The 13,742-nt window shown below is 61.4% G+C and overlaps 1 long non-coding RNA gene across 1 annotated transcript; it reads right to left on the reverse strand.

Annotated features, from left to right (window-relative positions):
• Positions 1-177: 177 nt before the first annotated feature.
• LOC122185179 lies at positions 178-9,613 on the reverse strand. The gene is made up of 3 exons (XR_006180773.1): positions 9,453-9,613; positions 4,006-4,125; positions 178-2,523 (listed from the first exon to the last, which is right to left on the reverse strand). It is a non-coding gene; the product is annotated as an uncharacterized LOC122185179 (long non-coding RNA).
• Between the last annotated feature and the right edge of the window lie 4,129 nt (positions 9,614-13,742).

Below are 13,742 nucleotides of genomic sequence, written 5' to 3' on the forward strand. Positions count from 1 at the left end.
GCTGCTGTCCCCGCTGTCCCTGCTGCTCCCGGCCCCCCTCCCTCCCGCACGATGCAGCCTGCCCTGGGCGGAGCGGAGCGCGGGGCACCGCGGGGCTTTGCTGCACGGCCGGGCGGTTCCGGCATCAGCCCGCAGGGTCCCGCGCCGCTCCCCGCCCCAGAGAAATGGCTCCGACAGTTCCTTGCAGTAGAGACCTTTATTGGTACGGCTCGATGACGCGCATGCAGCCCCGCGGAGGGCACCGGCGGTGTCCGCCCGCAGGGGCTGTGACCGAGGGGCCGGCCGTCTGCCCCGGCCCTGCGGGAGGGGACATTTCCTGGGCCGGTCCCTCCACCGCCCCACATCGGGGCTGCCCGGGGTTCCCGCTCGCAGCCGCGGCCCCGTACCTCGTCCCTGGCTCCTGCGGGGCTGCGGCTCCGCTCGGGGCCGGGCTGTCTCCAGGTGCAGAGCCGTGGCCCCAAGAACAGTATTTCCAGGAATCCCCAACGTAGCGCCTAAGGGATTCCTGGGAAAACTGGACCCTGAGAGCACGGCGACCGCGGCTCCCACCGGCCCCTGCCCTGCACAGCTGCTCCTCTGGCCGCTCTGTGTGACCCGCTGTCCCTGCCCACCCCTACACAGAGCTGGGAGCTCTGGGGATCCTGACCGGGCGCAGGGGTGTTCCTCTGCCTCAAAGCAAACCTCTGCTCCTCTGCCCTTCAGTCACAGGGATACAAAGCAGAGGGCTGAGCCCTGCCCCATGGCTGGGGGTCGGCAGCCCCTATGGGATCTTTGGAGGACACGTTGTGTGTCTGCAGGCTCCGTTCTCTATGCTTCTCCATCAGAGGCAGCGTCCAAAACACATCTGGGAGAGCCCCTGCTCCCACGGTTGGGGGCCCAGCCCCAGAGGCAGCAGAGGGGGGTGGAGCAGACCCCCACATCCAGTCATGAGCGGTGCTTCCCATCTCACTGCGCAGTTCCCACATTCCGTTGGCATCAGTGCTCCCAGCAGGCGGCAGTCTGAGGGGTGTCGGGGTCCCAGGGCACAGTTCCTCCCTTCCCGAGCTACAGTGCTTCATCTCAGACTCCCAATTGACCAGAGATGCAGCACTGCACCTTGGGCTGGGAGACATGGAGGAGCCCCCGGCCGCACTCGATGTATGCTGTGCCACGCATGGCCGTTTGTGGCTGTTCTGCTGGGCATCACGGCTGCAGGATAGATGAGGCTGGGGGCCAGTGGGGGCGGCCTGCGGCATCACACAGATAAACTGCTGTGCTTGGAGAAGGGCTACACACTGGCCACTACTGCATCCCAGTGTGTCTGTAGGGCTGCAGGATCTGGAACCTGGCCCAACAGTGGGGAGTCACTGCCTGTGGTCTCAAACCACACGGATGTGGCTGCTGGGGTGGCTGTAGAGTATGGGTCTGTCACTCAGCAGGGCCAGGACACCCCTGGGGTGATGTGGGATGCAGGTCTCACACAATGCATTCTCCCTGCACGCTGTTCCTTTGTGTCCCCTGGAGGACGAGGAGCATGTGAAAGCCCTGCAGAGCCCTATCCCTGCCACCATCCCTGTCCTCTCCAGAGAGAAGCCTGCTGGGCAGTACCTGTGGGAAGGCTTCAGTGCTGGTCCCAGGAGCTCAGCTGCAGGCAGGGCTGGAGGCTGTGGGACGGACACCCCCTGCAACCCCTGTGTGGGCCCAAGGGAAAGGGTCTGGGGGGAGCAGGAGGAGGGGAGGATGGAGGGAGCAGCCAAGCACAGAAACATCTCTTGCAGACGAGCACTAACATCCTGAGTAACGCTAGAGCACGATAAACACACCATCCATCACAGCCATGTCCCACTGCCGGCCCCGGAGCGGCGGTGCTCCCAGCAGCCTGACGAGAAGCAGATGGTGCAGCTCCAGCACAACGCCCTGCATCCGGCACGGCCCCCCTGAGAGCACCCAGCTGGGAATCGGGCACCCACAGCCTCTGCTCGCCCCCTGCTCCCCCAGCCGCCATCCCCCAGCTCCACAGCCCCGATTTAATGCGAAGAAAGAAAGGGAAGAGCCTCACGGCGCCCCAAACTCCATGCACAGATCACAGTGTGAGTCACCCAGGAGGGATGTCTGGGAGCCGCCTTTGCTGGCGCAGGCCGTCACTGCTCCCAGCTCAGATCGGGCCAGCCCTGAGCACTGGCCAAGTGTAGGAACAGCCACGGGGCTCAGTGCCATGGGGCAGCACTGCTCGCAGGGCCCCTTCTGACAGCCTGCTGCCCCATGTCAGAGCTCGGCCTCCCAGACCCGTGCACTCCCTACGTGCAGCTCCCTGGGAAGGGGCCGGGCTGCTTTTAGCAGGGAGCAGCCCCAGGCTGAGCACTGCCCTGGGAGCCAGCCCTGTTCAGGGGGCTGCTGGGTTTGTGTGCTGCTGCCAGTGCCCAAAGGGCATCTGGTGTGGGTAGTACATTGGCATGCCAGCTCTGCCCTTCTCTCGCTGTCCAGGAATGTACAGTCTCTGTGCACCTTCAGCATCTCCAGTGATGGCTGCGTCCCTGGTCAAGGCTGTAAAAGACAGAGGGCAGCAGTCAGTGTGGAGTTGTGTGGGCAGTGAGCTCTGGGGTCTCTGCAGGTAGCCCCTCGACACCCAAGGCATTGCGGGCAGTTTCCTGCTGCAGCACAACTGGGGACTCAGGTCTGATGTGAAACAGGGGGCGATCAGACACCTGGAGAGTGCCATGCATCCCTTGTAGGGCAAAGCACAGCCCATCTCCTGCCTGACCCAGCACCCCCTCCTCCCACTGCCTGCACATCACCACCCGGCCTCGTGCTCCCTTCCCCAGAAGCGGGGGCCAGACATCGGCCAGCCGTGACTGGGCCCTGCCAGCATGACAGGGTCCCCAAGCCACACCAGCAGCTCTGTGCACCCACAAAGCTTTGCAATGAGCACGGCATTCAGAACTTCCTTTCTCAGATGGGGACCTTCTCCAGCACAGCCAGTTGTCCCCCTTGCAGCAGTGCCGGTGAACTCCCTCCCAAAGCGAGGCATAGCAGGCAGCTGACATTTGGGGACAGAGCCTCTGTTCAGATCGAGCCCAGTACACCCTGCTCCATGCACTGTCCCCAGCCCCAGAGAGCCACCAGAGGTGCCTTGCCCCAGCCCTGTGTGGTGGGCCTGGAAACAGCCCCCTCCCCACTGCCACCACCCCGACAGGCCCTGGCCAGTTCAGTAGGAAAGACTGGAATGGAGACTCCTCCCTGCCTGCAGTGTGGGGCTGGGGACCTCAGCTGCTGTCCCCAGGGAGGTGTTGGTGGGGGGAAGGAATGCCACAGAAGGCAGAGGAATGCACCAGGCTGTGCATCCCACCGGGCTGGGAAGGAAAACATCTGCTGGGAGCTCGCTCTGCCCGGAGGGGGTCTTGGAGAAGGAGGTGCCCCGATCTCTGTTGTGGTCTCCACCTCCTCAAGAGGGGCAAAAAACCCAACATGGCGAGGCCTGACCCGTCCCCTTGTTTCTGCTCGTTTCCCAGTTTCACATGGAAGCAGGGCTCACCCCAGTGTGCAGGCTGCCACCCCCTGCTCCCCACACTCCTATTGCTGCCTGCGAGAACAGCCCAGCGCAGCGCCTGGGGGCAGCGCAGCCACCCAACTGCAGCCGGGCAGAGGGCTCTGCCCCTCCAGCACACATCGCCGGAGCCAAGTGCTCAACCCTCCCAGGACCACAGTGTATGAGGAGGGGTCAGCCCCCAGGCATTGCTGCAGCCCCCAGCCCTGCTGTGGGAGCGCTCAGAGCGGCACCTCAGCCTTCCCACAGCCCCCGGACACGCTCGCACGCCGCTCCCTGTTGCAGCGACCACGCACTTATGAATGCCATCAGCCCGTTTGCTCATCCCTCGCTCGTGTGGGCGCGGATGTGCTGTGTGGCTGCAGGGAAGGGTGCTGCCAGCCGCCACCGTGTGCCCTTTGAAGGGCCAGGCAGGCTGCTCCCTATGCCACCCCATCCCACCGGCCCCACGGGCGCTGCCCCGCGCTCCTACCCACGCTCACCTCCGCCTCTGCTCCGCGGAGCCGCGTCCCTGGCTGGGCGAGCCGGCAGCGCTGGGCTGCGTCAGAGCCCTCCCCACGGTTACAACACTGCGCCCTTTCCCCTCTCTGCAGCGGCCGCTCCTGCAGGAAATGTCCTTTTTTAATAACAGTTGGGATTTGTTTCCTCCTTGAAATTCCCCGGCCTTTTTCTCCAGCAGCAAGGGCCCAGTCCCAAGTATTGCTTCAGCCTGGGCCTTGAGGTGGAAGCCTCAAACCTCAGCAGGACTCTGTCCCGTGCTAGGAGAGGACAGGAGCTCAGGCGGCATCAACACCACGTGCTCCCATCTGGCTCCGGTGCCCCCCAGCCAAGCCACCCTCCTGGGGGTCCAGCTGTGACCCCTGGTGCCACGTCCAGCGGGTTGAGCCCCCACTGTGTGGCAGCCAGAGAGGTGAGCGCTGCCCATGGACACCATGCAGTCCATGCGCAGTGCCACTGCTGACAGCAGAGGCCAGAACTGTGGAGGGGTCAGCTCTTGCTCACTCATCTCTGCAGGGACTGAAGCCACTGAGCTATGAGAGCAGTCCCAACCAATGGATGCTGCCTTCTATGGCTCTGCATGCAAGACCCGCTGGCCCAGGCAGCTCCTTCCATGGAGCTGTGCAGAGCACTGGCCCAACCGGCACCTCCATCCCCTCAGCCCCGATGGCCTCCTCCCTCCTTCCCTTGCCTATGTGGTATTAAATCAAAGGTTTATGAGAAAATGATGGGGCCAAGGGAGATCCTAATCTGGTCACAGGCTGATTAACCCCGAGTTCAGGCTGCGGTCCTGATGCTCAGCTATAAATAGCTCTGCCTTTCCTTTCCCATCCTCCTGCCGGGGCTGCAGAATTTCTGCCCTTTTATGGTCAAAAAGGCAGATTTGGAGCCTGTGCAGCCCACATCTCCCATGCTGGGGGCGAGCCAAGGGGGCCCAGGGGGATGCTGCTCTTTCTCTGTGGGTTTTGCTGGGATAAATTATGATGCCAAGAACAAAGGAGCAGGTCTAGAGGGGCTGCTTCTCTGTCTTGGAGCAGGGGATGGGTGCAGAGGGAAGGATGCGCCTGGTTTGTGCTCCTTCCAGGGCACACAGTCCCCTCTTGGAGCCAAATGGCCTCATCTGGGGTCTGTGCATCCCCAGCAGGGCTCAGGGTGGTGACACCATGGAGAGAGCAGACAGGTGAGCAGTGTCTCGGAGTGCCACTTCCAGGCTGTCAACCCCAGTGGCACCTCCCTGTTGGTGACAGTGGACAGCAGGATAGTCCCTGTGCTCCTGACATGGCAGTTTCTGCCAGTGGGAAAATGCCTTCTTGTCCCCACTGCAGCACGGCTGACTTTGCTTTGTCCGTGCAGGTGGACAGGTGCTGCTGGCTGCGCAGGGGGAGAAAAGCTGCTCAGCACTACTGGAGCTCAGCAGGGCTGAATGAGCGATGGGATCTGTGCAGACACATGGCCAAGGAACAGCAGAGCTGCACAGCAGCCTGACCTCCTCTGCAGCTTCCATCCATCGCCTTTCCCACGGCCTCACTTCTTCCTGCTTGCTGCCTCCCAGCCAGCCACCAAAACCCCTGTCCTTATCTTGCTCCCCATGCATGGCAGGACTCAGTGCCATCTCCCCCAGCCTCCCCATCCCAGCAGGACGGTGCGCTGGGGATGGGGCACGGTGAGCCTCCCTGACACCCGGGGCAGCAGGAGCGTGGGAGCAGTCCAGGCCAGCCCTGCTGTGCTGTTTACATGGCACATTCCCGGTTCAGAGGAAGTGGTGCAGGGGTGAAGTCCCTGCGGGGGGGGCCTTCACGTCACCGACCCCCAGACCCCTGAGGGGAAAGGAGCGCAGAGCAAAGCTCCCCAGTGAGACTTCTCCCACACAGCTCTGGCAGAAGCGGGGCTTCTCCAGCATCCACGGTGTTCCCTGCTGCCTCTGGCTCTGCTCCTCGCCCTCCCTGGCCATGAGGCTGCCGGTCCTGGGGCACAGTGAGACACCACCAGCCGAGCTCCAGGTTTCTGTCCACAAAGGCATGGCCTGGAGCTCATGGGGCTGTCAGCACTCCTTGCTGCTTATTGGGGCTTTATCATCTTATCTCTGCTCCAGCAAAGGAGCGGGGGAGCGCTGTGCATGTGCTCTCCCAATCACTCTGAGCCCAGTTTGTATGAGACACCACACGCTGAAAGAAAATACCCCCAAATTAGCCAGGTCCCTGTGAGGAGACAAAGCACAGAGGATGATCCAGCACAGCGTTGAGCTCACGCTGGCTCTCAGATTGCCATCTTCCTGCCAAGCCCCCAGAGCTGGGCTGCCCCATGCACACCCTAGGGGACATGTACCACAGTCACCGCAGGAGGCAGAGCCCTGCACAGGCCCCAGATGCTGAGGCTGTGCTGTTCCGTCACCACAGTAAAGCAGGAGCATGAAAACATTACTGAGCCTGCCTCAAAGGGACAGTTGAGTCCGCAGCAACTGATGCAGCAATCTCCCTTTCATTTTGGGAATCCCTCCTTGGTGTTCCCGTTGACACCCCTGTAGGGCTGCAGAGGGCAGAGCCATGCTGGCAGCAGCTCACTGCTGTGGGACAGACAAATGTAGGCATGAGCTGCCCTCACACTGTTGCCTGCAGCAGAGCAGCAGGGACAGCACCTTCCCTGCAGGTCCAGTGAGCGGAACAGTTCACCATAGCTCAGCTATGGGTGAAAGGGAGAAGGAAAGGAAGGCAAAATGCGTGCAGATGGAACCCCGGTGAGGAGTCTTGGCTGGAGAGAAGACTTGTCCCCAGGTAGCAGCCAGCAGTGATGAGCTGGTCCTGCAGAGAGCACCACCATGGCCAGGTGTCCAGCACAGAGCACCTCCATGAAGCACAGTGGGTCCCAGCCCCCAGCACGGCTCACATGGGCTGCAGACCCTCATCTGAGGGATGCTGCTCACTCACCTCCCTGCACCTCCCAGACCCCACAGTGGGGACCAGCCCTGCAGAGTAGGGGCAGGCACACTCATTCCCGAGAGTCAGGGCACACAGCTCATTGCTGGCACCCACAGCTCCTGCTGTCCCATGGGGAGCCTCAAGAACTGCTGGGAGTGCACTGTCCTGCAGCCACAGGGAAAGGGTCTCAATAGACCGCTTTCATGGTGATGCCCTTTGCAGCTCACACCTGCACACAGAGGTCACTGAACTGATTCAGGGCTTTGCAGCAATCCAGAAGTGCCCATCCCCATCAAAGCGTGACAATCCCCAACTCCTCCAGCCAGCACTGAGCTGCTCCATCCCTCACCTGTGCCCAGCAGTGGAAAGATGCCTTCTCCAGCATCCTCAGCCATAGTGCTGGAGCCCAGGTTGGATCCCACTGCACTACTCTGCCCCACAGGGCCAGCTCTGCACCGCGCTGTGGCTTTCCCTGCCCTGTGCTGGCATACAGGTCTTTGTGCTGCTGACTGCAGGGGTGAGTGTGCAGCTGAGATTTGGCTGCTGCTGCTGGGAGCAGTCCCTGTCCCGTCCCAGGGTCTGGGCTGGGGTCTCTCTGCTGCAAGATGGGAACTCACTACCGTATCCCTGGCACAGGGTCAGCCCTCGGCTTCTCCCCTTGGCCTCCATGGCAGTGTCATGCCAGTCTGGCACGTGCTGTGTGCTCTCTGAGCCAAAGTGCCCGGGGAGCTGTGGGGACTCCCCAGAGCAGGCAGCCAGCACAGCTCCAGTGCCGTGCAGGGGTGCCGGCTAGGAGAAAGGGCTCTGAGCGAGGGAGCAGCACTGCCCAGCACCACTGGCTGCAGCGTACTCTGGTTCCCAGCAAAGCCTCCCCCCGCACAGGGTCTGTTCTTTCCTCCTCCGTGTGAGTGTGTGTGTGTAGCTGGCCAAGGTCAAAGGATGGTGAAACGGCTCCAGAGCTCAGATTTCCAGCCTCTTGCCTCATCGTTTGCTATCCGACTCCGGCGCGCTCCCACAGACATGAGCAGCTTGTGCTGCTTCTCCCCCGCATCGGTTTCAGCTCTGCAGCTGCACCCCACAGCACCCCACCATGACCAGCCTAGGCAGATGCCTACAGCTGGCAGCCCCTCTCCTGCCACGGGTCTTACGGAGCATTACAGCCCCAGTTCCCACTAAGCATCACAGGGGCAACGTGATGCCCAAAGTCACCCTCCCACCCACCCATGCATGGGGATGGGAATGGGCAGAGGCTTTGCTGGGAATGAGCCTCGGAAAATCCTGATCAGGCACAAGGCCGATCCTCTGTTAGAATAGAAAGGGAGACCAAGAAAATGAAAAAAAAAAACAACAAAAAGCCCTTAATCATCTCCAGACTGCCTCTTGACAAGCGTGGAGGGAAATGCCACTCCATCCAGGAGCCACCCAGAGCTGCAGCCTGTCTAGACACAGCCTTCCCCAAATTCCTGCTGATAACTGCTTGGGAAATCTATGGCAGAGGCTTGTGTGTGTGTGTGTGTTGGAAATGAGCTTGTCTTCCATCAGCCCAGTGCTGTGGGCTGGGGCCGTGGCTGGGCAGGAACAGCATTGAGTCCCGTATCTGGGGACACGGACACCTTGATGGGGACAGCACAAAGGCACCGAGTGCCCTGCGCTCCCAGGCCGGGTGCTGCAGGGATGGCAGCCACGGGGCTGGGGTCCTCACAGCCCGGCCTTCTCTGTGCCTCTGTTTCCCCATTGGTGTGGCAGGGAAAGAGCTGTGTGGAGGGAAGGTGATGGGTCAGGTTCCTGGAGGAGACGTGTCCATAAGTGAAACACCGGCACGGCCTGTCGGAGCACCTGATGAGTGCTTCAGGGCTTTCGATGTAAAGTTTTGGTACGAATGGAGCCAATAGTAACGCGAGCGTTGCATGCGCGCAGCCTGGGGAGCGATGTGCACCGGGCCGTCCTTCACCAGTGCACACAGTGCAAAATGAGCACAGTGACAGGGCCAAGGCAGAGCGGAGCCGCTCCTCACTGCCCGCCATGACCCCAGTGCCGCTTCCCAGGGACTCAGAGTGGGACAGGGACAGCCTTAGACTGTGGCACCGTGGTGTCCCAGAGGCGCTGAAGTGCCTCAACCGCTGCCACCGTGCCCACTGCAGCCCCAGGCATGGCTCCTGTGCCGTGACCTCAGCCCGCTTCCCCCCAGCTGGCGGCCGCCTGCCCAGCAGCAGTGCCCAGCGAGCGGCCTTGTTCTTTGCAGAGCCGGCCCTATCCTGGCTTCTTACTGCCCTGCCATCATTTCTATCCCAGGTGCATGCACAGCAATCCCTCCCCTCATCCCACAGGATCACTTCTGCCTCCATACGGTTGCCCCACATGCCGCTCACCCCACGCGCACCCCCTGCAGCATCGCCGGGGCGCACTGGGGGCTCCTCCGCTCAGTACTACACCCAACCAGGGCACCCCACGCCATCCCCTGCTGCTGCCTTCTGCCCCACGCCATGCCCACCCCCACACGTCCCACGGGCACCTACCTGCCACCCTGTCCCACATCACCGCGGGGCGCGGGCACACAACTGCCACCTCCTCCTGTCCCATTATAACCGGCACTGCGGCCCCACACTGCCCGCTGGGGTTTTTTAAGCAGCTGGCATGGGAGTGCTGGGCGAAAACTCCTTCCATGCGGCTCAGAAGCTGGAAAACCTTTTTCTTTTTACCTTATATGAGCTGGAGAAGGAGGCCAGGCTCCGGCGGGCGCATCTGTCAGGGGCGCCGCGGGGACCCATTGGCTGGGGTGCCGTCACGTGGCCCCGCGCCCTGACCCGCCGCCGCTCAGCTGAGTGTTGGTTTTACCCCCTAAGGAAGGGCCGCTTGACAATTTTCATATTTCTTCTAAATTTGGAGATTTCAGACAATGCTGGGAGGCTTGGCTCAGGATGCCAGAGGCCCATGTGGAAGTCATTAAGTCCGAGAGGGAGAGCAGGAGAGAGGGGGAGAGCGGAGCGCGGGAAGGAGGGGTGCGGGGCGCGGGGGGAGGAGGTGGGAGCAGCCAGCCCTGCGCCTGGGAACGACAGGGACGCCTCAGAGAGAGCTGCCTAGAGATGCTGGATCCCCGCAGCCCCTGCCCATGCTGCTCTGTGGGTCTGGGGGCTGGCAGCGGGGCAGAGCGGGGCTGCAGCGCGCTGATACTGGCGGCTGTCCCACTGGGGGAAGGAAGCGGAGATGCTCCCTGGCCCGGCTTGTGGTTCCCATCACTTTGAGGAGCTCCATCTGGCCTGGGAAAACAGCGTTCCGGCAGCCACAGGGCCGCCTGCACGCACAGGGCCGGCCGTGGCCATGAGCGCCTGAGTTTTGCAGATAGCACCCGGTGCCCACAGCCACGCCGTGGGCTCACCACCAGCCCCAGCCACTTCTGCTCTTGGCAGCAGTGCCCTGTGTGGCCCCAGCCCCAATGATGCTCTGGCTCAGCATCCATTCCCAGGCGGTTCCTGGGAAGGGCACACGTTGCTGGCCTCCGAGGGCCCAGGGTCTGCAGAGAGGACGCCCATCCCCATCACCTGTGGGCTGCAGGCAGCCTCAGATCTTGGACCAAGGTCTCTGTGCCCTTGTGCCAGGCTTTGCACAGCATGTCAGCATTTGGTGTCTTCCTGTCCCCTGCAAGGCAGAGCTTGGGAAGGTCCCTGGGAGGCTAAGCAAGAAGAGCAGGGTCAGTGCGTGTTGAGGAGCTGGGGAGCATACAGCCACGCTGACCCCAGCGATGCTCAGCACCTGCCCTTGTGCAGGACACCCTGTGCTGGTACTGGACTCAGCCCCACACTGTCAGCAGTGGCTACCGGTACTGGTCTGGCTGGGCCATGCTGAGCACCACACACACTGGGAGCACAGCATCTTGCTGCTGTCTCCTGTTCAGCCCCTGCTGTCGGTGGGCTGGCTTTGAGTAAAGCACGGATAAATGCTGCCATTAAACAACGCCTATAATTAGAAACCAGGTTTCCTAAATGAAGTGAAAAATGTAACGTTAGCCTCTGTTTGTTCTCTGGATGCTGCTCTCTTGTTCCATGACCCAGTGGGGTCATGCCCTGTGGTTTCTAAGAAGCCTTAATAAGGTAATGTTTAGGAGGTTACTATCTTTACAGCTCTTGTCTTATTACAACTCCATAAGAAAAACATTTACGGCAAAGCAGGATTCCACGGCGCGGGTTTGTTTTTGTTACTCCTTCAGTAGGATGCTGCCCAGTGAGTCCTCTCTGCAGCAGGTTCTGTTTCTGTGCCCCCGGCAAAGCCGCTTTTCTGCACTCCCTGCCTTCAGCTGTGCACGAAGGTCTGCACGCTCCCAGCAGCCCCAGTCCTGCTGCAGGTCCCTACAAGAGCAGCCCCTGGGGCCGAGCTGGCTCCGGCCCTCCCGAGAGAAAGAGGAATGATGGCAGAATTCCCTCTCCGCCAGCCCTGCTCAGAACCAAGTGCTGAATTTACGGCCTCCTCTGCTTGCTGACACTACAGGGGGGTGCTGGTGGCATGGGCAGGACATGGGCAGCGGGTGAGCCCAGGCTGCAGCAGCTCTGGAGGTGACCTTGGGCGGCAGCTGGAGCTCGGCGCATCCAGCTGGAAGTGCGGGACAGCAGCAGGGTAGGACATCCCTGCTGGGTTCCCAGTGGTGACAGCTCCCGGCGCTGCGGGTCCCTGCACGTGCGTGGCCCCGTCCCCAGCTCTGCAGGGAGGAGTTGCAGAGCTGGGGCAGACGTCAGTGTCACTGCTCAACTTTCCATTTACTTCAGCCCTGGGAAACCGAGAGCTTGGATGTCTGCCTGCAAGCTAAAGCCACCAAAGCCCTAAAAATAAGGGCATTGCTGTCCTGGAAACATGGCCTTGGGTGCTCCCCACATCCTTGCAGGGACAGTGGGCACTGCAGTGCTTTGCCATCTCTCTCCCTCAGAGCTGCTTTGTCCATTCTGCAGTGACCTCTGCTGCCTGAAACAGAACGCCCAGAGGGCTTTGCTGGGATGAGAGTTTTTCCCTGCCGTGGCCCCGCTGTCCCCCCCAGCCCAGGGCAGCAGAGAGGCAGCGGGGAGCGGAAGGAAGCGGCGTGCTTCTAGGAACCAGAGCACACACAGTCTTTTTCCATCAGGTGCTCTGTCTCCAAGAGCAGAAAGTAAAAGAAAACAAAAGGCGGGAGAGAAGCAGGACAGGAGGAACCTGTGTGTCTGGATCGTGTAACAGGCGACGTGCTGTAAACGCTGATGGATGCTGCTGGGGCTGTGCAGGATGTGCACTCCCTCCCGCCCGCCTGGCGCTGCTGGCAGCTGCCTCTGGGCCGGGATGTGCTGTCGGGAGATGTGGGGTCCCCCTGGGCCGAGCACACGTGGAGCTGTGTCCCAACACCAAGCCCTGGCTGTCCTCTGCAGCACACGGGAGGGCCGTGGGCACTGCCTGCTCAGGGCTGCCAGCAGGGTGCCGTCCCACTGATGGGTGGCTGCAGAGGGCAACTGACCCTGCACGAAGTGGCCATGTCCTGGCTGCCCCTTCCAGATGTGTCTTTGTGTTTATGCAACCGAAGGAGCAGGCAGAACACGGATCTTTTTGTTTTTCCCTTTTTTGAGAACGGAGAGTTTTAATTCCCACCAACCAACGTTTTTTTTCCAGCGAGCTTAAAATAAGCCCTTCTGGTCTGGGTGGCTCCGGAGCCGCTCGCACACCAGCACAGCGTTTGTGCAAATATGGATGTGAGCGCCGTGCTGCGGGCGGGTGCTACCTGCAGGGCCACGGGGACGTGGGGGCCCAACACCAGCACCACCAACCCCAGCTCTCCTCCTGGCTCCGGCCAGGCCGGCTCGTTGCGGCACGCTCATATCTGATGAGTGGAAAATGTTGGTCATGGGAGATAGGAGGATGCTGCAGTCGCAGTACTGCTGGCTCCAGCCGCATCTGGGCACACGTACAGGTGCTCTGTGTGGCACTGCACAGTGGCAGGCTCCCACCCAGACTGAGGGTCACAGCTCTGCTTTGCAGGGAGCAGCCACACGGCTGGAGATGGCTGAGCTCTGGCTCAGCTGAGGGCAGGACAGTGGATCTCATGATGGATGGTTACAAAATACGCGCCCTGGTCTCCTTTGGCTGGCAGATCAGATCCACCTTGTCTGGGCACCGGCTCCCAGTCTTCAGGCTCCAACTTCCATCACGGTGCCCATAGCAGCAGGCAGGCAGGAACAAAGCAGGGAGGCAACAGAGACAAGCATGGACAGCAGAACCCAAATCATATCCCCCTCCCCTGTGGTGTCCACATAGAGGGGAGCCTTGGAGAGTTTCCAGCCCTTCTTTCCATCACAGGGGCACACGGCAGACCCTGAACACCCTGCTCTGGGCTGGGCACATCTCGCAGCCACCCCAGTGCAGTGCCCTCCCGGCCATGCACCCCGGCTCCATCCCTGGCTCAAGGCTGGTAGAGAAAAGCCACCTCCCCCAGCTTATCAAATTTGGCCATGTCTGAAAAGCCCTGGTTTCCTTTTCACCAAAAAAGATCAAAACTGGGTAATTGGCTCCCATCGTGGATGCCTCCGAGCCTCTCTCATGTGTAAACAGCATTGCCGAGCGCTGACACAACACAGGCGGCCGCGCAGCCCGGCACCCTCTGGGCATGGCCAGGGGCTGCGTTCTGCCCTGCGCTGCCCTGGGGAGCACACAACCAGCGTTGGGTCCCAGGCAATAATGCAATAATGTGGGTGCAGGTGGCTGCAGAGCCACCAGGCCCCCACCAGGTGACAGAGGTGACACTGCTCGTTGACTGTGAGATGCCACAGCCCTGAAGCACTGTGCTGCTGAATGCCCCT

This window comes from Lagopus leucura, unplaced genomic scaffold (assembly GCF_019238085.1).
Source record: "Lagopus leucura isolate 7727_CA_CO unplaced genomic scaffold, USGS_WTPT01 Super-Scaffold_100027, whole genome shotgun sequence".
Lineage (NCBI taxonomy): Eukaryota > Metazoa > Chordata > Aves > Galliformes > Phasianidae > Lagopus > Lagopus leucura.